Here is an 18706-nt window from a genome sequence, read left to right as displayed (position 1 = left end):
AACCATTGCCTGTTGTCTTTTAACCATTCTTTACTGATCTTAATAGAACAGTCACTAGCACTCAGTTGTAACTGGGATAATCCTACACTCTACCAGTCCTTATCTCCATTTGGTCTTTAGATTTCCAAACGAGGATCAGAGAACCCAACCCTTGGCCTGCTCTCTATTCCTCTTCCGTGGGCTCACCAGCCACTCATGTTACAGAATACCACCCAGAATGAGGGAGGCCCCTGCCGCCAGTGGCTGCCAATCCTGGTGTCCACTCGTCCTCTACACCCATTTTGCCAATCCCAAGATGGCAGCTGCTTGTGAGCGGCAACCAGAGGGAAACATTCGGTCCTCTCCCCTTCTTCCCTCTGCTTCCTTTGCCTACTTCAGAACATTCCCAGGCACCCAGGCACCCAGATCTTTAGGGCTTCTGTGGCCTCTGTTTTCCACCTGTGGGCCCGCGGAGTGTCCACCACCTCCTCGTGTGCATTGCAAGATGGACGCAGCCCTGTGCTCTGGGCAAATCTGCCTGCTCCAGGGAGACAGGTATTCTTCCGGAAGTCTGTTCTTCGCAGCCGTGCCTCTGGTGTCACTGCCACCGGTACATGGTCATTTGTACCTCCTCACTCTGGATACCTGCAGGGTCTTAGGCGATCGATCATGGAGCTCACACTGCCTACAGCCACATTTGTCAGCTCAGTCACACCCTCTGGTCAAATTTCTTTTTACAGAATTTTCTTTACTGATTTTGTATCGCCAACAGTGGGGGCAGGGGGCACCCGCCTCCTTTTCCATATGCCTAACCCCAACCCCAACCCGACATCAACCTATTTCCTGTAAGAAAATTAGGACAAATATAGTTAAAATGAAATATACCAAAACACTTAAACCCACATTATTTGGGTCATGATACATCGGCAGGAGAGTGAAGAATAACATAATCAAGAACAGAAGGCATAGTGAATGTTAAAAGACCAGTCCTAGGGTCTTGTCAAGAGGGCATGGGAATTCCTCCAAGCTGGGGGTGAGAGGCCTACCAGGGAGAAATGCAGAGCCAGTCCTACAACTTAGGTGGATGGTGGCAGTTGAGAGGGCGCAATGCCTGTTTTACACCTTGTCCAGTCTGTTTCTCACCAGTCCAGTGTTGTTTCAGGTCAAACCTCCTCAAGAGGATGCTTGCCAATGTTTGTGTGTGTCTCCTAGTGACATCCCATCCCAAAGAGAAAGCAGCTAGAAGCATCTGACTGAAAGTGATCCAGCACCATGCACCAGCTGCAAGAAGACCAAGACCCAACCATCAGTAATCATCCCCCCAGGATTTTGTGATCCACTGGTGGTAATACAGACCAGTGGAGAGAGAAGAACCACAGCACCATCAATACGTTCTGCTGTATAACTGCATGAGTAAGCACAGCCTCTGCCAAACACCACAGACCACCAGGGATTAATGGCAGGGACTGTAGGAGTAGCTGTAGGAGCTTTGAATTTTAGTGATGGGACTCTACATTTCAGCTTCATCATTTTAGCATGCACACATTAGTGTGAGTTTGAACTGCAATAGGGGCTCTGGGGTGAAACTCATTTCAGGACTCAAGGGTGTGAGCCTCAGGCAGAATTAAATAAACGCCAATAGACAGAGCACATGCTGAAAATTGCATGTTACTTCAGGATGATATTTTAATTGACTGAGCTGCACTGAACCTAATACTAATATAAATTAACATACTAACCGAACCCCAATAACATGTAACTGAATCCCTTAATAACATTTAGTGTAAATTAGTCTACGTGGAAATAGCCTGAAGGCAGATTTTGAAAATGCATGATGCTCTTTAAAATGGTCACAACTCCAAGAGACTAGAGGATAGCGACCTATATTTTTTGTCTTGGACCTCTTTGCAAAAGCCCTCTTCAATAAACAGCCTACAACATAGTATCATATGTGCAAAGGGTCCCTTATTTTCTCATTCTCATTCAGTTTTTTACCAATTCTATTTAGACATACAACCATTCAGTTTTGTATTAAAAAATATTACAATTTTATTTTCATATAAAAAATATATATAACATCTTATTAATTTTAAAAAGACATTTCATTAGCAAACTATATTTTCTTTTTGTTTTTGTCAAAAACTTTTCATGTTCTGGTACAGTATTTTCTTATTCTGATGCCCACTCTCTAAGGCAAATTGTCATGCAGCAATTTTTATTTAGTCTATTGTGTTAATGATTTTAATCACACAGAGATCATTTCTGTCAGCCTCATATAGTGTGTGGTGCTGACTGATAGTCTCCTGACAGCTTTCACATTGGTGGCCTTTCACTTAGTCATCCATTCTTTCATCATTCAAACAAACATACCCGACATGTTTCATCCCTCATCTCAACTCTCATACTTATAGTCAGGAAATTCTTCAGGGGAAAACACACAATATAAAAACAATTTTTTGTTTCCAAAATGCTGCTTGTCCTCAATATTCACCTGATATCTAGGTTTCTTTTCTTGTCCCTTCTATTATGGCTCTGGGTCAACCTCCGGATGATGGTCTGTGAAAACAAGGTGAAAAGACAGTTCAATTAGTAACCAGTCTTTCAATGCAGATCTACTCCTACATCTTATGGATACCTTAATTAAATATCTGATGGGTTAGTTAATCCCTATCATGTTTCTTTTTCCACTATTACATCCTCTCAATCTTGTTTGTCAACCTGTCACATTATGATGCTGTCATGACTCTCTCCTCGATGTCCTCTTCACTCTAATTACTTTAAATACTTTAGCTCCCCATTGTTTATTAGCATTATTAACTGTGGGATACGTGTACAGTGGATTTCCTTTCCCACTCTTGTATCTGCCAGTTCTTATTTATGGATAGGTATTATTATTTATTCTGAAGCTTTTCTTTTGTATTACACCTCTTCATTAATCTCTACAATTTAAAAAGGAAAAAACAAAGTATCAATCTACCATTCTGGTCTACTATTCACTCGCTTAGTCACTTTCCCCTCTTTGTCTTTGTTTTCATTTACCTTGTTTTGTTCTACCCTTCCACACGGCACTTGGTCCGGTAGTTATCAGCAGTTATTATCTTTCTAATTCAGATATTGTCCGACGTGGGTTGTGGCGTTACTTTAATGGCGTTGCAGTTTGCTCACGGATGGATTTTGTAACCCCTGTAGTGGCGAGATATTTAGATTTTTAATTTCTACTTCCAAAACCCATCTGGTCATTCTAGTTTTCCTAATTGCTTGCAGTCAGGTTTTTTATTTGTCCTACCTTAAATGGGTATATTGGCCACTCGCATCTTCTTCCCGATCTGGAGCATGCGGTTGGGAATTTCCGCTCCGGCGTACTTTTCCTCTCGTCCCTGTCCGCCCGCTTCAATTTGGCGTTTACCGCGTCCTTCGGACTCCGTTTCCCTATTGTTATCTTCCGCAGGGATCCCTGTTATAAGGAAGAGCGAACTCTCGCCTTCGTTTGCGTTCTTCTTTTCGCCTTTGTTTCCGTTGTCCACTGTCGTCCATATTCCAGATTCGCATTCACTCTGTCTGCACTCTCGCGTGTGTTCTATCCATCACGACTTCATCACGTATTGGTTATGTTTTTTTAAAGTAATTTTAAAGTTAATTGACTCTAAGGATCCTGGTACTTGTATTTTTCGCACTTAATTTTTCTTGCAGGTAGCTGGAAACAACTCCCTCCACAGCACAAATCTTCCCCTGATGAGGGAGGGGGAAAGTCATGGTTGTGGCTCTCCATTGTAAGGCATGATGGCCCTGCTGCTGCTGCCTTTTGAGCCCGGGACTCCTGGAACAATGTTTAAGAATTGGTAAGGCAGGCACTCTGTTGCCAGTCAAGTTTTCCTGTATTAGCTTCTCCTCCAAATGCACGTTTTCATGACTACATCAATCTTCAGGGAGGTTGTGTTTGCTTTTTCAGGTCTTCATTTCTTTTTCAGGTGTGGCAAGTTAATTGACTCTAAGGATTCTGTTATTTGTATTTTTCACACTTACTTTTTCTTGCAGGTGGCTGGAAACAACTCCCTCCATAGCACAAATCTTTCATTCTGTGATATGTGATGTATTGGCCCGTGTGCAATCCCATTTCCTCCCCAAGAACTTCAAACCCCAGAATGGTCCCCTCTTGCCAGACGTCTCCTAGCGTTATCAACCCAACCGATTCCCAGTGGGTCCTGATTATCACCCTTAACTGCATATCTTCCCCTGCCAATGCGACCAGTGGTATCTGCGGGGAGCACGGGAATGGGTTCTCCATCATCCGGCATGCCCGACGCCACATCGGCCACCCAAGCATCATCATCCTAGGGCGCTCTCTCATTTCGGCCTTGGGCAACCAGATCATCTCTTTTAGGTGAAATGGGGCACAATCATGTCCAAATAGCATAAATTCAGGGATCGCTTCATCTGAGAGCCACTTAGCCACATAATGCAGCTGGCTTGCTACATAATAAACCTCAAAATTGGGCAGTTTTATCCCCCCTTTTTCATAAAAGTTCTGCAGCTTCCATAGCGCCACTCTGTTTCGGGTACCATGCCACAAAGAATCCCTACACATACTGTTCAGCTTGGCAAAGAACTTCTTGGGTATCATGTATGGAATATTGCTAAAATAATGCAGGAGCCTAGGAAGGACCACCATTTTTAGCATTGCACCCCGTCCCATCATTGCTAGGGGCAACTTCACCAAGAATTGCATACACTTCTCAATTTTCACAATTGCCACCTCTGTGTTGTGCCTATGCTCCTCCTTCACCGCATGGTACACATCTATCCCGAGGTACCAGAAAGAACTCACCGCCCATGGTATTTGTAACACCGGTAGCCGTTTCTCAGGGATTCCTTTTAGCTGCCAACGGAAACATATTAGATTTTTGGGGATTCACCGCTATCCCAGACAGCTCTGCATACCTTGCCATCACCTCCAGTATGTACTGGAGATTTTCCTCCGGGTACCTTAGGTATAGCAACAAATCATCTGCATATAAGGAGATCAAGTGTCGCCCCCCCCCCCACTTCAATACCTATCATATCATATTGTTGTCTGAGGTATATTGATAGGGGCTCCAAGGCTAATACATAAAGCATTGGGGACCAAGGGCACCCCTGCCTAGTGCCTCTACTAAGTTGCCACCTCTCAGATATCACTGATCCCGTTCTAACCCTGGCCAGTGGTTCACTATATAGCATCTTCGCCCACCTCCTGTAACCGGGCCCCATACCATACCTCTCCAAGGCCGCCAGTAGCCACGGCCAATTGACCGAGTCGAAAGCTTTGACCGCATCTAAGGACACAATCGCCATTTCGCCTTCAGTCTTACTACCCCATTCAACAACCTGTCGGAGTCGCCTGTGATTATGAGTTCTATTCGTATTCAGGACATAGCCCATCTGGTCGGGGTGTATTAGTTTGCTAATTACTCTTCGCAATCTGTTTGCCAGGACAGCCGTCAATATCTTGCTGTCCTGGTTCAACATCGAGAGAGGACTGTAAGAGCCACAGCTCAGCTCAGGTTTATTAGGCTTGGGAGGCGGTATTATGATCGCTTCTTTGAGTGATTCCAGCAACCGTCCAACCTCAAACGCTTCATTGAGCATTTCTAACATTGGGGAGAGCACTTCCTCCTTGTGTATTTTATAAAATTCACTCGGGAGCCCATCCGCCCCTGGGGTCTTGCAGGTAGGTAGCTGTCTCACCACTTTTTCTAACTCCTCCAGGGTGATTGGTGCATCTAGTTCCTCCCTTTCCTCCTAGCTTATCATGGGTAGTCCTTTGTCTTCTAGCGTTTCTATTATTTCCTCTGGGCTACCACCTTTTTCGTCTGTATATAGCACCTTGTAATATTCTGCAATATCCTTGTTGACCCCCTCTTGGGTGTCCGCTACACTGCCATCTTCTCTCATTATCGTTCTAATTGTGTGTCTGGGAGCCTCGTTCTTGTATAACCATGCTAGAAGCCGTCTTGTTTTATCCCCTCCCGCATGCAGTCTCACAATGTACTTTTGTAGTTGAGACTTGTATAACCATGCTAGAAGCCGTCTTGTTTTATCCCCTCCCGCATGCAATCTCACAATGTACTTTTGTAGTTGAGACTTCAGAGCCTTTCCCATTGTTCTGCACATTTCTGCTGCAGCCTCAGTAGCTGCTCCATGTCTTCGCATCCACCCTCTAATGCTCCCTCTAGTTCCTCTTCTGTTCTTCGTAAGTCAGCCAGGACCCCGCCCTGCAGGCCTTTTGATTTTCCCATGGCGACCCCTCGCATTACTACCTTAAAGGCTTCCCATAATGTACTTGCCGAGTCAACGCTATCCGTATTCTCCTCAAAGTAATTCACAATCTCCTCCCTTATATCTTCTCTAAAGACTGGGTCCTTTAGCGGCTCTGTTCGGAGGCGCCACGTCGGAATCTGCGCCCTCGGGGGGCGGAATTGTCACCTGAGAACCAATGGCGAGTGATCCGAGAGGACCCTCGCCTTATATTCTACCTGAGTGAAATCTGTTATCACATCCAACATGGCAAAGACATAGTCTAGCCTCGTATGTAGCTGCTGCGGGGTGGAATAGTGTGTATATTGCCTTTTTTGGGGGTGCATCGTTCTCCACACATCCGCCAGACGAAAGTCATCTAGCAGTGTCTGTAATGCTTTCGCCGCTGGGGTAGGTCTATCAATATTACCATCTGACCTATCTACATTGGGGTTCAGTACACAATTAAAATCTCCTCCCGAAATCACCGTGCTACCCACATATAGGCTAAGTTTCACACACAGAGTCCTGAAATATGCTGCCGTGTTCTGATTGGGGGCATACGTATTTACAATGCTCATCTCCTTATTCTTCACCAGCCCTCTCAGCATGACCATCCTCTCATATGTCTCCGTTACCTCCTGTAATAGTTGAAATGGGACGTGCGACGCCACCCAGATGAGTACTCCTCTGGCATAGGCCGAGTATGTCGAGCCCACCACCACCCCTTTCCATTTCTTAACAACCAACTCCATCTTCTCCTGTGTCAGATGCGTTTCATGCAATAGTGCAATATCTATCTTTTGCCTTCTTAGATACAGCATGACCTTATTCCTTTTCAAATAGCTGTTAAGTCCCCTGACATTCCACATGATTATTTTAAGATCCCCCATGGCTCATTACCGTCCCACTTCTCCACCTCTGACAGATCCCACCCTCCCGCGTGGTACAGATTCAACCATCCAGCTCTTCTATATAGGCTCATGTTTAGACTTAACCCAACTATCATTCCCCCACTAACACTCCCCTGAACTAAACACACACTAAACTCCCCGTTCTTCCCCCCTCCCGCCTCCCGTCCCATCCCCAACATCACTCCCCTTAACTGTTGCCCAGCTCCATCCCTGGATCTCAGGCATCCCTGCATCTAGCTCCTTCCGGCTCTCGCCTGTACTCAAAGCTCCGCAGGGTGAGGCCGCCCTAGTGGCTAACCTACTGCTATTACAACTATAATTTGGGGGGTAGGGTGCTACCGCCCTGTCGCTCCTGTTTTACTTCAATTCAACTACACATTGCTACATAATTTGCGTATATGTCTATATGCCAGTTCTTCAAGTTTGTTACAGTCAATGGTATCCCAGCAAACTATCAACCTTACTCAGCCGCATCCCTTAGTCTCAATCTCTATCCTAGGCACTGCTGGGGTGCTCGCTCTGCGCCATATCAATATGCATACAGTGTACTAGTCTCTTATCGTGTTCCTCTTGAGCCTGCTCCATGTCTCGTTCCGGGCAGCCCTGCAGGTCCAGCCATGTCGTTGCTTCCTCCGGAGTATCAAAAAAATACATTTAGCTCTTGTGCACCACCTTCAATTTCGCGGGGTAAAGAAGCATGTATTTTATCCCAGCCATGCGTAGCCTCCTTTTGATTGCCACATAGCTGTATCGTTGCCTCTGGACCAGCATTGTATAGTCTGGGTACGCCGTGATGGTGCTTGAGGCCCTTTTGATCGTTCCTCCTTTACGAAAGTACTCCAGTATCTACTCGCGATCTTTATAGTTCAGTATTTTTGCAATTATTGCACAGGGAGGGGCCCCAGGCCTTGGCTTTCTCATGAGGGCCCTATGTGCACGCTCCACTGCAAATCCTTGCGAGAGTTTTTCGGCCCCTATTTCTTGTAAGAGTAGGTTCTCAACGTAGTCCGTCGGGTCCTGTCCTTCCTCCCCCTCTGGCAAGCCTACCACGCGGATGTTGTTTCTCCTTGCTCTCCCTTCCGCTTCCTCCGCCCGATTCTCCAGGTTAGCTACCTTTTGTTTCAGTACATGAACCTCCTTTGCGTTGTTTGTATTAGTGTCTGTGTTGATTTTCACCGCATTCTCCAGGCTGCTCGTTCTCTCCGCCAACCCCCTGACATCTTGCCTCAGCAGGGTGACTTCTATGCCTACTGCATCTATTTTAGCCTCCAGGGAAGTGCGCACCTGTGACAACGCTATCCCCCACGAGTCCTTCAGCTCGGTGATGGCAGCTAATATTTGATGAGTTTCAGTCACTGCGGTGCTCTCCACTGGTGCTATCGAGCCTTTGGACGCTATGCCCGCAGGAGATTGTTGCGTTTTGGCAAATGCCTCCATTGCAGATTACTTGTTCTTGTTCTTGCTCACAGCCCCTCGCCCCGTCATCTCGCGACTTCAGTTATGCGCCCGGGGTTGCCTGGCCTCAGACGTGGCAGTCCTACTTTTCTGTGTTGACCCGGCACCTGCGTATCTATAAGGGTCTAGGGCAATTGTCCCAGAGGAGCCCCAACATGAGCTTGTATATGCTGGGCTCTCATTCCGAGTGGGCTGTGTCCTCCCACGTTTCAAGGTGTCTCGCCGTGCCCTAGAGACCTCTCTTTCATTCAATGCGATCTACTAGCCTCCAGGCCCTTTATATTCTGCACATCACTGTCTACATGCACATCCGCTTGAACTTGCCTCACGTGCCGTGCCTTTTTGTGGTGGCATCCCCTATTTACTTCCTAAACTTCTCTGAGGCCATCTACATATCTCCAGCCCCCTAGAGTGCCACCAGCTTCCAATGTTATAATATCCTTTGATGCCCAGAACACCAGAGCACCCACACCAGAGCCAGCTCAAAGTTCTTGCCCTGTGCCTTCAAGTGGTTGTTGCTTCCATGTGTCCTCTTCCACCTTTGTCAGCCTCTATGTGCTTCACAAGCACCAAATGTTCACTACAAACTGCCTTTCTCTGTGGGCATCTGTTCATTAATCCGTGTCTGGGGACCGTGTGTTACAAATTCAGCACGGCCCTTCCGTGCCAGTGGCGCTGTGTGAGGTACATTTCATTAACTTAGTATGTGGGGGCGCACCTTGCGCCACAGTTGTTTCACGGTGCTCGCCACCTTTGTCTGTGCGCCGCCCCAGCACACGCTGCGTGCGCTCGGGGACTGCACAACACTGTGTGCCAGTCTCCCGCTCCGCACCTCCACTGTCTTGCCACCGGGGCCGGTCCGCCGGCCCCAGCACACTCTGCATGCGCCCGGGGACTGCACAACACTGTGTGCCAGTCTCCCGCTCCGCGCCTCCACTGTCTTGCTGCGGGGCCGGCCCGCCTCTGCCCAGGCCCTCGTCGCGGGTCAGCGCTTCTCCTTGTAGACTCTTAACTTGCCACCGCAGGAGCTCCGGGTTGATTCCGTACGCCGGAGTCTGGTTCTGCACTCAGCTGCCTGCTTCATGAAGCCGCACCAGTAGCTTCTCTCATACTTCCATTGTTGACGGCCATTTTGGAAACAATGTATCTTCACGGCCGCATTCTTGATCGAGTGATACTTTCCACATGATGCTTCTGATTCACCCGATCCTCGCACTGTGTGCATAGCACACGTTCCGACGCCTGTGCTGCTGATCTTGGAACCTTTACAGCATTTTAAAAGTAGTTTCCACAGATCATTTGTCGGATCGTCTGGAGCCCTGCAGGAGAGCACGTCCTACTCCATGGCTGTCCAAGCCACACCCCCCCTCATCACTTGATCTTGAATAGTTTTGCTCATTCGGAACGCAATTAATGGTCTCTCTATTGGGACGCTGCTTTTTTCCAGGATCTTCTAATTACGATAGATCATTTTTCTGATTCTATTTGATAACTTGCTGTATGTGTTAGCAAACACTATACCATCTTTTTTATTTTTCATAGGTTTGTATTGATACTCAAGTAGGGTCTCTCTGTTATTGTTGTCTGCCCTCTTCATCGCTTTTTTCATTAGGCTTGCTGGGTTTCCTCGGATTTGCAGATTTTTTCTCAATTTTCTCGCTCCTTCGTTGTAGTCTTCTCTATTGGTGCTGTTTCATTTGAGCCTCAAACATTGTCCAAAAGGCAAGTTATCTCGTGTGTGTACTGGATGGAAGCTTTGGTAGTGCAGTATGGCATTCCGGTCTGTTGGTTTTCTGTACGGTTTTACATATAATGCTCCATTCATTATGTCAGCTTTTATTGTAATGTCAAGGTAGTTAATTTCTTCTTTGTTGTAATTAAAGGTAAACTTCAGATGTTTATTTTGTTGGCTTATCCAAGAAAAGAACTCTGGCATTGTATTTTCATCCCCTTTCCACAGCAGAAGCACATCATCTATATATCTTCTCCATATTTGGATGTTGTGTTTGAAAGGATTACTTTCTGAGTAGATGATGCCTTTTTCAAATGCCTCCATGTATAGGTTGGATATGCTACCGTGGCCCGCATTGGTGTACCCTGTATTTGTTTATAATAATTTCCGTTGAAATGGAAATAGTTCTCTGTATGTGCTATTTCAGTACACCATAGGATAAAGGAGCTTGGGGTCTTACTGTCTCTTGTTTCACTCAACAGTCTTTCCTCTAATACTTCTAGTGATGCTATCTGTGGTCAAATGGGAAATTAAACATGCAACAGAATTTGAGCTGGGTGACAATAAAAAAAAATGTGAGGTTCCGTTTCACTGAAAATAGGCCATTGTATGAAGCAGGAAGCAAGGAGAGATGTATCTTTTGCTCTCCAAAAATGAAATCATGTGCCATTTTCAGTGGAATGACCTGCTCTAGGGGAGGTTTTTCCCTTGAGTGGCTGGGAGATCTAATAAAAAGGGCTTTGAAAGAGTGAGTAGTTTATACATCTTCGGGCACTGGGATACAAGGTGACGGAGGCTGAACAGGCAGATGGAGTTCAGTGCTAGAGGCCGTCTGATGCTGGAGCAGTTTTTATCTGAGCGACCCTGCATGAGACAGGTGGAAAGGCTGATGAAGATTTCCATGGCAAAGTGAATTAGAAACATCACCAACATTTTGGGTAACTATGAGGTCCGTGGGGAGCTGCTGTGTTTTTGAATGGGATAGTTAGTCCAGGCTAAATAGAACATTTCACATTAGGTGCTGTTTATTTTTAAGGTTCATGTCATTCTGCATTTATGTTGAATACCAACTGCTGTATTTTTTTCTTGTTCTCAAAGTGTATTTTTTGTCTTGCCGAGTTCCATGTTACCAAGGACAGTTGGTAAGACTGGTCACAGCTGATCATGCAAAGTTATTGCAATATATTTGAACTGTGAAATACAATGTGAGCATAGCTGTTACTCTGTTTAAATTGCATATTTATATTTTACGATAAAAAGAACACATTTCAAAGCAACTTGTAGTCTTGGTGCATTTTTGCTGCAGTCAGTCATTTTATTTTTTATTCGATCTGCACAAACGGACGACTGCGCAATAAGAAATATCTCAAAGTGAAGTAACGGCTGTGAACTGTTTAGCTAGAGAGATTGAACGAATGTGCAGTATTTCAATTTGCCTGCTTTACAATTGTTGAAACCTGGCCAAAAGGGTGTAGTGTGGCATTGTACATAAGATACCACGAGGAAGCATGAATCATTCATCCAGAGTGTACCAAGTCCAGTATTTTGTTTGTTGTTAGTGACCCTGGTAAAAAAAACTCTATTAGGCAACAATCTAAAATTAGTCTCACCACTATAAAATACCTCAACGATTTACTACAATACACTATCACCATAATATTACCACCAAATACCACCATAATAAAGAAATACCACAAAGTGATATGTATAACCCCAATATATATCCAGCAGGACCCAGACCCCAACAACAGTAAGACTTATCTTTGCTGCACCAGGGACAAAGCACCCTGAAAGTAACTTGAACATTCAGTCTCCTGAACTGCTCTTGCTAGTCTTGCAGCGGGCCCGTGCGGAGGAAGTTGGTGGGGCATGTCGCACTATTTGTAACCTTTGGTGCCTACAACATGTCCCAGGCCATGAAGATAGGGACAGGTCGGGCAGGGACAGAGTGCCAACCCAGAAAGGGGGAAGTGGATATAAAGAATCCATAGGAAACATAAGTGTGGGTTAATTTGGTGAGGTCAGATTAGATGGAGGAGGTGGACCAAGAGACCAGCAAAAGGAAGGATGGAGCAGCCGATTATGGAGGCACTTTTTGGAGAAGGAGATTTATTGGCTCGTGAGTGAAAGTAGTACTTCAATGTGAATGTGTGCAGTAGTGTGGCAAGTGTTGTTAAAGAGGGTTAGTGTAAGGAGTGACTGTGAAGTGTATGGAAATCAGTGAAAGGAGGGCATGTGACTAGTAGCATGGAGGAGGGAGTAGTAGTGTGGAGAAGGGAGTTGTAGTGAAGTGGTGGGAAGAGTAACATCAAATGGTGTAGGCGAGTACTAGAGGGAGTGAGAGACAATGGAGGGAGAGAAGATTGAAGGGAGGAGCGAGGAGAATTAGGTAGAGTTGAAGAAGGGGAGTAGAAGAATGAGCAGGAGCTGAGGGAATGAGAGTGATAGAAGGGGGTTTGAATCCAAAATAGTGTCTGTAAGGCACAATTCCCCATGTCCATATAGAACACTCGACCATACGCAAAAGGTGGAAAAACCAGGGTGAGGATAATAAAAAATCTTAACATGGAGAAAAGAACAGGAGATGCAATACGCCAAATTTAAATCCAAAATGATTTTCATTTTTAATTAATGATAAATAACATAGATAAAAACGTATATCACAACATTCCAATTAACAATATGAAGATAAAACACATTGTACATAGACCCAACAAATATATACAAGGTACAAACTGATCGTACCTTAAAACGACTCTCAAATGATACAGGCCCTTGCAACCACAACTAATGACCTAAATAATGCCCTAATCGCATCAACCTAACCCTACATGTTTCAGTCCATAATCCTGGAAATTAAAAAACCTTCTTCAAGGGTACCAGAAGTCAATTGTAACATGGAGATGGTAAATGGCACATTCACAACATCAACTTCACAAGCTCCAATAAATATGAGAGCTCAGGTCTGAGAATCCAGAAAACTGTAGTTTTAGTGCTAAGATATTCAAGTGAAATTTCAAGCAGCCATCAGCCATTCTAACAAACAAAAATGTAAAGCAACCAATTAATACAAATGTAACCTGCAACTCCACCAACAACTCCCACATCCCACACCTATCCAAATGTACACATATCCATGAATGGATACATAGCAACAACCTCCAACCTACCAAGTTAGTCTTTGCTGGTGTCACCCAAAGGTTATGACAGGCTTTGCCAATTCAATATGCACCTCATTAGTAGGTAATTCAGTATACGTCAGGGACCAATTCAAGTCCTAGAATCTGTGTGAACAAACCATGAAGAAAGTACCAACCATTAATAATGGGGGCCATTCTATAGTCAAAGAGAGGACTATGTGAACGTAGAAATGACTGCTGGGTTTGGAAGTGGTTGGTGGAGTTGCAGGTTCCATTAGTATTAATTGGTTGTTTTGGATTTGTGTTTTATGGAATGACTGATGGCTGCTTGAAATTGCACTTGAAGCAAGCCACTACAAGACATGGCTCACCTGGATACACCCAAACTGCTCCAATGGACAGAGAAAGCATAAAGGGCAGTGTGGAAATGCAAAAGGTTCCCAGGCCATTAGGGTACCATATCTTAAAGCCATTATAAAGCTATATATTCTATATTGCCATATGTGCTGACTCAGAAGCGGAGTGATGATCAGACATTAGACCATGCACAAGTCAGCATCAGAACCATGAGGCAAATGGATAACATTCCTATTTCTATGGGAACATCTAAAAACCAATGCAGACTCCAATGTCACAACAGCACTAATACTGTAAGATCTATCAGCAGGCTTCAACACAGTGTATATTCAACACAGTGTAGCAGTAAACACTCATCAAAAGACTAGAAGAAATTTGAATCTGTAACATAGTGTTATTATGGTTAATGAAAGAACAGAAAAAACGTGGCTAAGCCCCTTCAACCCCTTCAACTCTGTGCCCGCACACAACCACCGGAGTTCCGCAAGCCTCATTACTCTCACCTCTGCTCTTCAACATCTACATGACTCCCCTCATCAACGTCATCAAAACACATTGGGGGTCATTACAAGTTAGGAGGTAGCCATGAGGAATTACCAGGCCATTCCGACCTTGGAAGGCCCGGTAATTCCTCATTCAAGGAACCCATCCCCATTCCCATTCGAGCCCCCATAATAATCCAGTTTTTATTTCTTTTTATTTTTTATTTTATTTATAGTGAATTTATAGTGAATTATACATACATTTGACATACATAATAAATAAAATGATATAATGGCTTTTAACACTATTAACAGCAAAGAACATTTTTTACAAACAAGAAAACTCGGTTAAACCTGGACAATAAAGAAAAATAATAAGACAAAAAAAAGAGATACAAGAAAGATAAACCTCGGCACAAACCTACAAAAAATTTAAATAGGGGAGAATCAGTTAAAACACAATACATCAATCTAAACCAACATATCCTCAAAACAACAGTCATATATTCAGCAATACTAGAATATTGTTTGACTTACAAATCTCTCCCCCGTAAACCTAATTCTTTAAGAACTGCAACTACCTCAAATGTCAAAAAAACCTCCTCACCGGAAGATAACCGCTCCCAAAATATATCCAAATTCAACCACCTCACATTATGAACAAAACCCAGAAATCCAGAGACTCTCAAAGCCCACGTACCTTGGCACTTTGAGAGTAAATGGTAAAGGGACTGACTTTCCTTATCACGTTTGCTAACACAAATCAGTTGGGTAGTCCACACTATTTGTTATTGGTAGGATTTCCCGCGTGGGAAGGGGATTCAATTTAAATAATGTGGCAGATGTGATCTTCTTTTAGCAGTTTGATTATGAGAAGCGAAGAGTTTTGCCAGCCTCATTTTCTCAGTTGTCATAATCAAGTCAGCTCGCTGCATGCAAACTTTGATTTTCATAGGATTCCTGACAAGTAGTTCCACAGAGCAATCCGACTCAGCCAGTATTTCTTGACATTTTGTCTCCAAATTATTAAGAAAGATATTACCTCCTTTCTGTCTGGTCAATGCAACATCTTCATATAATGAACATTTGTGCGGGTCTAAGATTAACCTCAAGAATGAGACCCATTTCCACTCCATGATTCCCCTCAATGAAGTCAAGTCCAGTTCATACCTCAGACAACTAACAGGAACACAGTTGGGCAAATTCAGTGGCTTCTTTAACAGTTTGGCCTCCAATTTATCCCAATCTATATTGAAAGCTAGGGGATTAAATTCCAAACCAAACACAATAGTCAGAACTACCTTGCCTATGTAAAACGTAATCATAGGCAAGATAGAGAATTTACAGAATTTATAAAGAATTTTTTTCATCTGCGCTCCCAAATTAAGTGCCTTAAGTTCTAGTGTTGTGACAGCATGACCCATAGTTGGGAAAGATTGAATACTAGCCCCTAAGTATGTGATCTCGGATACAACCTCTACAACCTGGTTCTCCAACACCCAAGTGAATGACTTTAATAACTTTTTAGTATGTTTAAATACAAGAATTTTAGATTTTTCTGGATTCATCTTTAAGTCATCACACTTGGCATAGTCTGCTAGGGCCGACAATGGACGCTGGAGACCCACTTGAGTGTGGTCCAAGGTCTCTCAATAGCAGACGAGCAAATAACTTCTGTGGGGCATCTAACAGGGCTATGGGCCTATAGTTTTCAGGTCTAACACAGTCCCCTTTTTTAAAAATAGGAATGATGATAGATTTTTGCCAAGATGGTGGAATCTGATTTTGATTAACAGCATTGGCAAAAACATTTAGAAGAATAGACGCACAGGCATCACAGTGAGCTTTTAGCATAATGTTGGTTAGTCCATCGGGACATGTGGCCCTTGAGTTGCTCAGTTTAGAGGTCTGATAGATGATATCATCCTTATCAAAATGAAGGACATTGCCTTTGGTTGCTGGCTGTCCGATGTTGCATCTTGTTGATGACCCTGCTGCCTGTGAATTGTTGGGCAGTTGAGCATATAATATCTGATAATATTGTTCCCATTGGTCTTCTTGCACCACATTGATTTGCATTGAATCTGAGTAGCATGGTTGGCACAATTTAATAAAGCCCAAATGGATGCAGTGTTTTTTGAGGCTAAAGCGCAAAGCATTTGTTCAGCATCTTTCTGCCTGATGAATGCTTTGCAAGATGTCAGGCAATGTTTATATTGCGTTAGAAGGTGTTTGGCTGAAATCTTAGACTAAAGAGGTAAGCTCACCAAGGTTCTGAAACAAAAACACAGGTGGGTCTTCGTTTTTGCAGCTCATGATCATAAGCATGCTAGTGTACATAGGTAGGTTTAGTTGAAATGGACAGTTGTGACTTAAAGATTTGTAACACAGACACATATAGACCATCAGATGTAATCACTTTAGAATCTAATGAATCATAATGATCTTGCATGACAGTATTGAAAAGTGTCAGTGATTTTGGGGACCACCTAAACCTATTTCTGCCACCAGAGAGGGAGATAATAAGTTTATAGAAATTAGAAGGAGCCAGAGGATACGGCCAGCGGCAGCTGAGTGAGAGGAGTTCATGGTCACTATGTAGCTGGGGAATGACTTGGAAAAACTCAATACTTGCAAACAGATTTCTGCCTGTAAAGATATAGTCGATAATAGCTGACTGTTGTCCTCTCTTCCAAGTAATCTGGGGAGGTATGTCTCCCTGAATGGCATCCATGAGGGCTAACTAGCGCTGCGCAAGGTCAGCAAATTTGTACAACCTCTTAGTAAGACAATGAAGGTTGAAGTCGCCCCCCAGAATCACATAATTATATTTAGGGTATGTACCATGCCTCAAAGGAAAGACTCTACATCAATGCTGGAGTGATTCCAATAAATATTATCTTGGGCCAGCACTGCACGGGGGTTCTAATTTTGACCATTTCGATGTACATGTTAGCAGTGGTCTAAGGTTACAATAGTAAGCCTTGTGATTTATTCACTGCGACAAGAAGACCGGCCATCGGTCTACCTTTGGCTGGAGTTTTGGCTGGCAGCAGTGAGATGACATAACCATCCCACTTAGGGGCTTGTGTTAACCAAATTTCTTGTAAAGCTACTATGTCAAAATCACTGAGTGAGTTGTTAGTACGGTTCATGAGATGCTTGAAGCCCCTAGTGTTCCAGCTGGCAAACTTGCAAAAGTGCACGTTAGAAGGTATGAGTTGTTAGCTTGGGTTTAACAGTTGGGACTGATAAGCGCACTTGAACATATGCATGATGTCTACCTGTCGATTGGTGTTAAAAGTCCCCTGAGTGCATCAGACTTTCATGGGTTGGTTCATAGCAGTGTTAACATTTATCTGAGTGATTGCACATGATCTTTGCATGGTAGAGGTGAGGAACAGGAGTGGACTGGGTACCACAATAGTCCCTGGAATTTGTTTTCAAAGTGGCATCAAATTACACATTTTCAGCAAGCCCAACCCTTTTCCTATGGGAAAATGTGGGAATACCACACAAAGTGTCCCCGGCTGCAGAGGTCAACCGTGAAATCTCAAGAGTTCCCTATAGGCCAATCCAGCCCTGGTGAGGAAAGATTGGTCTTGGGTGAGTACAAAGGCCAATTGATACAATTGTGGTTTTGCTTGCCAGAGGACATTTAAAACTAATCCAGAATGAATCCATAGTCTGACAGTTGATAGATCATCATGTTGCAAAAACTCCACTTGAGCTATATCTAAGGAACATAAGTCCTCAAGACTGTCTATGTCATTAAGCATTTTCAGGATGCTGTACCTGTTTAGATTATAGACTGGAAATGGAACCCCTCTACACTGTAAGATACGATGGTGGGGGCTGAAGGAGATTGTTTAGTTGTATCATCTGTTCCAGCCGCCAGTTGAGGTGGTTGTCTTGTGTAAGCAACAACAGGAGGGCGCAGTGAAGAGGGTTGACTCATTACACTTGGCTTGGAAAGCAGATTGGAAGAAGTTTGGTTGAAGGGAGCACCAAAGTTTGCCACTTTCCACTGCTGATTTTCCATATCCAGTAAGGAATTATTGTGATTAGTTTGTGAACTAGGTGGAGGTTTAATATGATTGCTTTGTGAGCAAGGCAAGCGCAAGGTAGCGTATATGGCAAGTGACTTGGCAATCTCATTGCGCCTTTGCAATAGGGTAAGAAACGTATAGTTCTTACGGCTACTGGGCTCAGGTCCACCTCTGGGAGCGATGTCAGACTGGGTCTCGGAGATTTGAGAAACAGACTCAGCGACCTGGCTGTTTAAAAGCTCTACTTGTTTTACTAAATCATCGAGTGGCTCATAATTTAGCTCATCAGCATTTGTATTCGCAGGCGCTGAAGACTTTTGAAAAA

General features: G+C 44.0%; 1 long non-coding RNA gene across 1 annotated transcript in view; it reads right to left on the bottom strand.

The window, feature by feature from the left end:
* LOC138481569 (uncharacterized) overlaps nt 1–18706 on the bottom strand; it is a 322679-nt gene that overhangs the window by 162542 nt on the left and 141431 nt on the right. Inside the window, exon 4 of the long non-coding RNA XR_011274276.1 lies at nt 2471–2535. This is a non-coding gene — a long non-coding RNA (uncharacterized lncRNA). The remainder of the gene's footprint in view (nt 1–2470; nt 2536–18706) is intronic.

This window comes from Ambystoma mexicanum, chromosome 5p (genome assembly GCF_040938575.1).
Source record: "Ambystoma mexicanum isolate Mex_15411 chromosome 5p, UKY_AmexF1_1, whole genome shotgun sequence".
NCBI classification, from domain to species: Eukaryota; Metazoa; Chordata; class Amphibia; order Caudata; family Ambystomatidae; genus Ambystoma; species Ambystoma mexicanum.
This window is presented reverse-complemented; position numbering and strand designations above follow the sequence as displayed.